This window comes from Pipistrellus kuhlii, unplaced genomic scaffold (genome assembly GCF_014108245.1).
Source record: "Pipistrellus kuhlii isolate mPipKuh1 unplaced genomic scaffold, mPipKuh1.p scaffold_m20_p_48, whole genome shotgun sequence".
Lineage (NCBI taxonomy): Eukaryota > Metazoa > Chordata > Mammalia > Chiroptera > Vespertilionidae > Pipistrellus > Pipistrellus kuhlii.
In genome coordinates this window covers 360,269-368,190 of record NW_023425549.1, presented here as the reverse complement: position 1 = coordinate 368,190, position 7,922 = coordinate 360,269, and the positions used below count along the sequence as shown (strand labels likewise).

General features: G+C 52.2%; 1 long non-coding RNA gene across 1 annotated transcript; it reads right to left on the bottom strand.

Moving 5' to 3' along the window:
• Window positions 1-6,547: 6,547 nt before the first annotated feature.
• Window positions 6,548-7,344, bottom strand: LOC123651316. Its single transcript, XR_006739940.1, has 2 exons — window positions 6,941-7,344; window positions 6,548-6,664 (listed from the first exon to the last, which is right to left on the bottom strand). It is a non-coding gene; the product is annotated as an uncharacterized LOC123651316 (long non-coding RNA).
• Between the last annotated feature and the right edge of the window lie 578 nt (window positions 7,345-7,922).

Genomic DNA, 7,922 nt, shown 5'->3' with positions numbered 1-7,922 from the left:
GGACAAAACCTATTTCAGGCAAATGCAGACAGAAAACGTGATCTAGGGGAAGGGGTTTTTCTGAGACTCTGGTAATGAAGGTGGTTATAAGGTGGTTATTACACATTATATTTTGTCATATATAATTATGCAAGTGGTCTATTTTTCTATGAATGTTTATGCATGTGGCTGACATAACAGTGGTAAGCAGAATAATGGCCCTTCTGTCAGTGTCCTCCAACGTCCAGGCCCTAGTCCCAGAACGGTTGGTTAAATAGGACAACAAGCTCCAGGTGTGGGCGCTTCTTACTAAATGCTATTCTCACTGCATGTTAAAAGATAGCACAAAGAACATCAATGCACCAAACGGTGTATGCCAGCCCTGGCCGAGCCTCCTTGGGGAGACGGAGCTTTGGATGCGAATCCTGCTTCCTTTAGTTGTAAGTACATAAAACTGCCTAATGACAACCTGGTCTTGTCCTTGAATAGAGCACCCCAAGCGGCGAACCCCTTGAGTTTGATGACAAATCTGGGGACTCGGATGGGACTCTCCTAAAAAGACTCGCTCTGGGCCTGGGAGGGACGCCTGGTGGAGCGGCCGGCAGCTCTGGGGGCTGTCTCCCCCGGCTGGAGGCTCTGCTCGTGGGGAGACTCCTGCTTGGTGCTCACCGCTGCCTGGCCCACTCGGCAGCGGAGTCGCCACCTGAACCTGTTTCATTCAACCCTTCAGAAGGGAGGCCAGGCCAGTCCCTGTGCTCGCTCTAATTGGTATTTCTATTCCTGTTTGGGGTATAGGGTTGTTGGAATGATTGTTTCACTTCTAGAGAGCATGTAGGTTCTGGGACAGGGAAAAAGCACTTGTGGGGATACTGACTGAGGAATTTTGGGAGGAGGCGTGGATTTTCAGGGGGACTGAAGGTCAAGAGATCCGAGACACCCCGGGCCGCTGTCCAGTTCAGTACTTCCTGGTGATCTTTCTGGGCGTCTGTGCCTGGCTTCCTGGCGAGCGGGGTGGCTTCCGGCTTGAAGACCTTACGGGAAAGGGACAGCACTCACTGGCTATGGAGCCCAGACCCAGGAGGCGAGCTCCCTCACAGGCAGGTCTTAGCGGGCCCCTCGGGGGCTGGAAATGCCTTCAACAAACGGAATCACCCTTCAGCTCGGATTTCAATCCCTTTGGATTCACCTGGAAACACTGGAACATGGCCCTTTAACAAAGAACAGTGAGTTTCTCATGCAGCGCTGCATGCCCCCAATATGTTTTAGGTCAGAATCATTGGCCTGAAAATGGGTCTTTAAATTATAGCGCAACACGCCGAGACCGGTTTGGCTGCAGGGATCCTCAAACTTTTTAAAGTGGGGGCCAAATCATGGTCCCTCAGAGAGCTGGAGGGCCGGACTATATGAACTACTAATTCCTACTGTAACACCTCGGCTGCGCTCACTGCCCAAAAACCTGGCGGGCCGGATCAGACTCCTCTGCGGGCCGCATGTGGCCCGCGGGCCGTAGTTTGAAGACGCCTGGATAGAGCGTCGGCTTGGGGACTGAAGGGTCCTGGGTTCGATTCCGGTCAAGGGCATGTACCTTGGTTGTGGGCATATCCCCAGTAGGGGGTGTGCAAGAGGCAGCTGATCGATGACTCTCATCGATGTTTCTAACTATCTCTCTCCCTTCCTCTCTGTACAAAATCAATAAAATATATTATAAAAAAAATAAATAAATAAATTATAGCGCAACATTACAGTTGGAGCTATTCTGCAAAAAAAAAGAGTAAAAACGGGAGGATGCCAAAACCACTTTGGTTCAGTGGTAGAGTGTCCATCTGCGGACTGAAGGGTCCCTAGTTAGATTCCGGTCAAGGCCATGTACCTTGGTTGCAGGCACATCCCAGGTAGGGGGTGTGCAGGAGGCAGCTGATCGATATTTCTCTCATCGATGTTTCTAGCTCTCTATAAGAACCACTGAATTGTACACTTTAAATGGGTGGACTGTATAGTGAGTTATATCTCAATAAAGCTGTTACTAAAAAGAAAGGTGTTAAATCTGTTTCTTGCTCCTTGAGTGAATGAAGGGGTGCAAACAAACCAGAACCAGGGCCCCCGGGTCTGCGCCATCCCTCCCCTCAGCTCCGAGGGTAAACTCTGCCCTTTGTGAAAGGGCCCGGTGTAACCACTCGGTGCTGTCAGTCAGGTCACACGTGGGCTTATATTCCTCCCTCCCCAGCAACTGACCAGCATCAAGGGCCCATTTCTGTCACCTGTAACGTGTGAACAGCACCTGCCTCGGGGGGTGTGATAAAGGTGGGGGGATCTGTAGGTCCTGAAGGACAGTAAGAACCTAGGAACAGCTGGAACCAGTGTGGCTCAGTGGTAGAGCGTCAGCCTGCGGACTGAAAGGTCCCAGGTTCGATTTCGGTCAAGGGCACGTACCTTGGTTGCGGGCACATTCCCAGTGGGGGGTGTGCAGGAGGCAGCTGATCGATGAATCTCTCTTATTGATGTTTCTAACTATCTCTCTCCCTTCCTCTCTGTAAAAAAATCAATAAAATACATATATATATATATATATATATATATATATATATATATATATATATATATATATAAAGAACCTAGGAACATTCCTTGACAAGTGGGATGGGAAAACTGAGACAAGATCATTAAACAAGGCCAAACAATTTGACCAATTCACAGCCAGTGGTATAAACTGCAAGACGTAATCTTCCCTAACCAAGGACACGTGAGAGCAAATGGTTTATACCTCTCCGTGCCCCCGCCCCCCCATCACCAGAGAGAATAAATAGCTTAAATCAGGGAGACAGGTAACAGGACCCAATTAGTGCCATTTGTGCCAGCCAAACCCAAGCACGGATGAAGGCAGGGGAACAAATAACAAAAACCCCACAGACCCAAGATAAAAGCAGTGAAGCTCCAAAGTGAATCAACACATTGAAGGCCACACCTGGAAACTAATGACCATCCTGCTGGAACCCTCCCCTCAGACGCACCCAAGGTCCTCACAAAAGAGTTGGAAACCCTCAGGGGCAGCCAGGGCTCTCTGTGGAGCATGGCTGTTACTTTCCTCAGGCGTGAGCTTTTTACTTTCCTTCTCCTAAAATTCAAAAAAAAAATTAAAAAAAAATTGTTTTGTTTGTTAATTCTAACCTGAGGATATTTTTCCCCCATTGCTTTTTAGAGAGTGGAAGGGAGGGAGGTTGGGAGGAGGAAGCGAAGAGAAACATCGATGTGAGAGAGACACATTGATTGGTCGCCTGTCACACCGGTCACTGGGGCCAGGGATGAACCTGCAGCCCAGGAAGGTGCCCTAGACCGGAACCAACTGAACCCAGGGACCTCGTGTGCAGGCCGAGGCTCCCACCACTGAGTCAGGGCCCTCCTAAAAGCCTGTGTCCTGCTGAGGCAGAAGACCATGAAGACCAAGGAGGCTTCTGAGGAAGTAGGAGGGACACTGTTTAATACGCCAGCGGACTCAGGGAACAGCCTTCCAAGTCTGAGTGAAGGAACAGCATGGGGCCCTCCCTTACACCCCCCTCCTTGGGATCTTTGTCCCACAACATGGATTATGCTTCCGGTCCTTTTCGAGGGCCTTGTAAGAAGGCCCCCAGGTGCTGGGGTCTCCAGGCCGTATCTGATGGTCTGGCCTGGCGTCAGAGTTAATAGCCCTCCTTCTGGGCAGTGCACTGTCCACAGCCCCATGGACTCTGTAACCGGTTCTGCAAGACCAGTATCTGGGAGAGAGAGAGGGACTTAATTATAGGTTATCAGGAATGTACACTGAGCTTGCTGACTTGGATTCAGGTCACTGGCAATCCAAATATGAGGGTCACATTGGAATTACCCCTTTTAGCCTCCTCACTCTCAAGACTTGAAACCAGCAGCTGCTCGTTCTGGGCTACCCCTCCCCCTGCCCCCAAGGCCCCCTTTTCTCTGACTCTCCGCTGAGCGGGCAGCAGGCCCCTGTGCTCGCTTCTTTCAATGGCGTTTCTGGAGCCAAAGCAGTAGCACCTAGTCCCCTCTGGCTGCTCCTTGTACCCTAAGCCAGTGTTTTTCAACCTTTTTTGGGCAAAGGCACACTTGTTTCATGAAAAAAATCATGAGGCACACCACCATTAGAAAATGTTAAAAAATTTAACTCTGTGCCTATATTGACTACATATAAAGTAATTCTCTTGAATAGGAATCAAATAAACACAAAGAAAGTATTTTATAATTACTTTATTATGAAATATTAAGTAAACAAAAGTGAAAAATTATAAAAGTCTTGTCTTGTCTGCACCTACGGCACACCAGGCAACAAGTGTGCCGCGGAACAGCGGTTGAAAAACGCTGCCCTAAGCCCTTCCCCGGGTCAGTGTTCCCAGCTTTAACGAACGTACGTACTCTCATAGAGTCACCTGGACTCATGTTGGGACATATTTCCTGCAGGAACTCAAGAACCCACGCTACCAGCGCCCCGGAGGCAGACCGGCTCTCGGGGTCCTTCCCCGGGACAGCGGCGTTTCCCCGGACACATCCAGGTCCGGCGGCGGCAGCGCTAGAGCTCAAGGGCCGCGCTGTGGGCCATGGCTCTGCCCGACCGGATACTCCAGCGGGAAAGCAGCCTTTGCTATTCGGTCTCAGCCTCCTGGGCTGGATAATGGGGACACTGCGGACTCCCCGGTGCAAGTACCAGAAACCGGCAGCGCCCGAAGGACGGCCGGGGAACAAGGACCCGAGGGGCTCACATGGGGGCCGGACACGTCGGCAGGAGCCAGCCCAGGAGAGCCGCTCGCCGCAACGGCGCAGGCCGGGCTGGGCGAGGAACCCTCCACCGCAGCGCCGACGGCCAGGGTTGTCGGTTGCGCGCCCTCCGCGGCGGGAGGCACTTCCGCCGGCGGCTGGAGGCCGGAAGTCCGCGCGAGGCCTCTCTAGGACGCCCGGCGCGCTCGGTGCCCCCCACCGCCGGCGCGCCCTCTGTCCGATCCGAGCTCCGCCGAGGCCGCGAGGGCAGCGGCTTCCGTCCGACCGCCCCGCCGCGCCAACCGCCCCGAACGTGCACGGGCGGTTTCCATGGATCCCAACCGCCGCACAACATCTTAAAATATGTACATTAAATCCTCAGCCGGGGTTGTCACACACTGCAGGCAGTTTTCCTCTCTTTTCTTCGGCACCGCGTTTCCTACATTTCCTAGCGGTGAGTCTGAAAATGAAAGGTTGGAAATAGTCACTTTCCAACCATTGGGTTTACACACAGCGTCTCCGGTGCCGGCCGCTCCTGACAAGGTTGACAGAGGACGGCCCATGAGGAAAAGATGGTTGGCTCCATGTGTCAGAGGCCAAAAGGCCCAGTGGGTAAGTGTCCAGGACAGATCGGCTGGACCTGGAAAAGCCCGGTGCTACCCGGGGTCTTGGCCGTCTCCACCGCAGCCCCCTCCCAGAGCTGACGGAAACGGAGGGACCAGCAGCAAAGCCACGGCCACCGGACAGTCCTAGACTGCATGGGAATGGAGAGACACAGTCACAGCCCTGCCCTGCAGCAGCGCAGGCGCCGGTCACGATGTGGGGCTCGGCCAGGGCTGCTACGCCTGTTCCACGGGCGCCTTCTGAAGGCGGGGAAGCCGCAAGGCGGGGCCCTGTGAGATCTCAGCTCAGTGAGGTTTAGGTCTCCAGGAGGACGGAGAGAAACGCCAGCCGAAGAGGGGTGGAGAAAGGGACAGGTGCTTGTTTTGTCCTTTCATCCATTTACCATTCATGAACAGACTAGACTAGACCCTAGGATAAGGTGACCAGACGTCCCGCTTTTTAACAATTTGTCCCGCGTTGTTTTAAAAAAGTCCAGATTTTGGTCTCTATTTTTAACCATTTGTCCCGCGTCCCACGGCATTTTAAAAAAGTCCAGATTTAGGAGGACGGATAGAGCACTCGGCCTCTTTCTAGCAGGGGAAGTGAGATGTCCAGCAAAAGAGAAAATACAGTGACTAACAGGGGTCCTGACCTAGTCTGAGGTCCAGGGAACCTTCCTGAAGAAGGTAAGAGCTAAGGCAGGGCCTGAAAGGTGAGGAGGCATTGGCCGGGAAGAAAGAGGAAGGGCAGTTACCCAGGCCAGGGAACAGCAGGTGCCGAGGGGGAACACTTCAGTGTGTTAAAAGTTGTGTGTGTGGCATGGGAAGGGGAGGGGAGTGAGGAGATGGGCAGGGGCCAAACGGAGTGGGTTTGGTGGGAGAACTGCATGGGCAAAGGCAGGTGTGAAAGGGAACTGTGAGGCCCACGTGGCCGGGGGCAGGAAGTGGCAGGAGCATGCTGGAATAGTGACTGAGGAGGGCATTAGAGACCTGCCCTGGAAGGCCTTCAGTGCCTGGCTGCAGAGTCGGACATCAGCCTGCATGCCAGGCAGATGGACATAAATGACGATGCAGACCCTAAGGAGCAGTGGGGATTGTGGTGACGGGAGCACGCTCTGTCTCTGCGGGCAGCCAATGCCCTCAGCCCAGGTGATTGCCATACCTGGAGACGCAGCTTCAGTGCCTCAGACCATCTGCTTTGTCAAAGATAGCAGCTCAGATTTTTAATATGAAACCACTTGATTTTAAATGTTTGCAATATATTCAACACCAGGTAAGCCAAGCAAATCCTATCTATAGGCGAGAGGTTGCCAAACTCTGTATCACCTGTGGAGCTTTTAAAACTCCCAATGCCAGCCGAAGCCGGTTTGGCTCAGTGGTAGAGCGTCGGTCTGCGGACTGAAAGGTCCCAGGTTCGATTCCGGTCAAGGGTCAAGGGCATGTACCTTGGTTGCGGGCACATCCCCGGTGGGGGGTGTGCAGGAGGCGGCTGGTCGATGTTTCTCTCTCATCGATGTTTCTGGCTCTCTATCTCTCTCCCTTCCTCTCTGTAAAAAAAATCAATAAAATATGTGGGGTTTTTTTTTAAAAAAAAAACCAAAACAATAAAACCAAAAAACTTCCAATGCCTGAGTCACCTCCCATACTGATGGAAGTGTCTGCGGCAGGACCAGGTATGAAATCCCAGGTAGTTTCAATTGCAGCAAATGAAAAGCAGCGCTGTAGGCTAAGTACAGGCAAACCTCATTTTTTGTGCTTTAGAGGGGTTGTGGTTTTTACAAATAGAAGGCAAGACCCTCCACGAGCAAAAAGACCATGACTTGCTTTCTTGTGATGCTTGCTTTATTGTGGTGGTCTGGAGTGGGACCCCAAAGCCTGAGTGCACCTGGGTACCATTAGGGGTGCCAGGCAGAGGCAGGGGAGTCTTGGGGAGTTTAGAGCAGGGAGAACAGACCAGTGTAGTTTCAGGAAAGTCAGTCCTGAGGAGGATAGCAGGGCAGTAAGTGAGAAAGGGGCAGTGGTGGGATCCGTTTGCCCAGGACCCAGTGGTTTCTTGGGATATGGAGCTTGAAGTGCTTCGTCACTGTAGATCCTGCCCCTGATATCGTTCTGTCTCCCCAGATTTCTGGGGACTGATGCCACAAACTCTACATTCTAAAAGGTCCCTGGGAAAGGTCCTCTATCTCCTTGGGGCACACTCACCTGGGGCTCCGAGCCCCAGGCCTGACAGGCTTGTCCAGGGAGCTAGAAAAGGAGAGGAATTGGAGCCATCTGTTCTCCACCTGGCAGAGCGATCCTAGTTAAACCCAACTCTGTGGAATGCTACTGTGCAATAGAAAGGGACAGAAGGATCCAAGCAACAGTATGGATGCCTCTCAAATACATCATGCTGAGTGAAGGAGAACAGATGCAAATGAGTGCATGCATATGAACTAGAACAGGTTAACTTAGTCAAAACCAAAACGATGGTTGCCTCTGGGAAGTGGGGACAGAAAGGGGGGACAAGGGCAACAGGAAGGGACAAAAGGAATTGGGGGAAGATAGTGATGTATTTGATAAGGGCTTGTGTTATGCAGATGTATCATGTGATGAAACTGATTG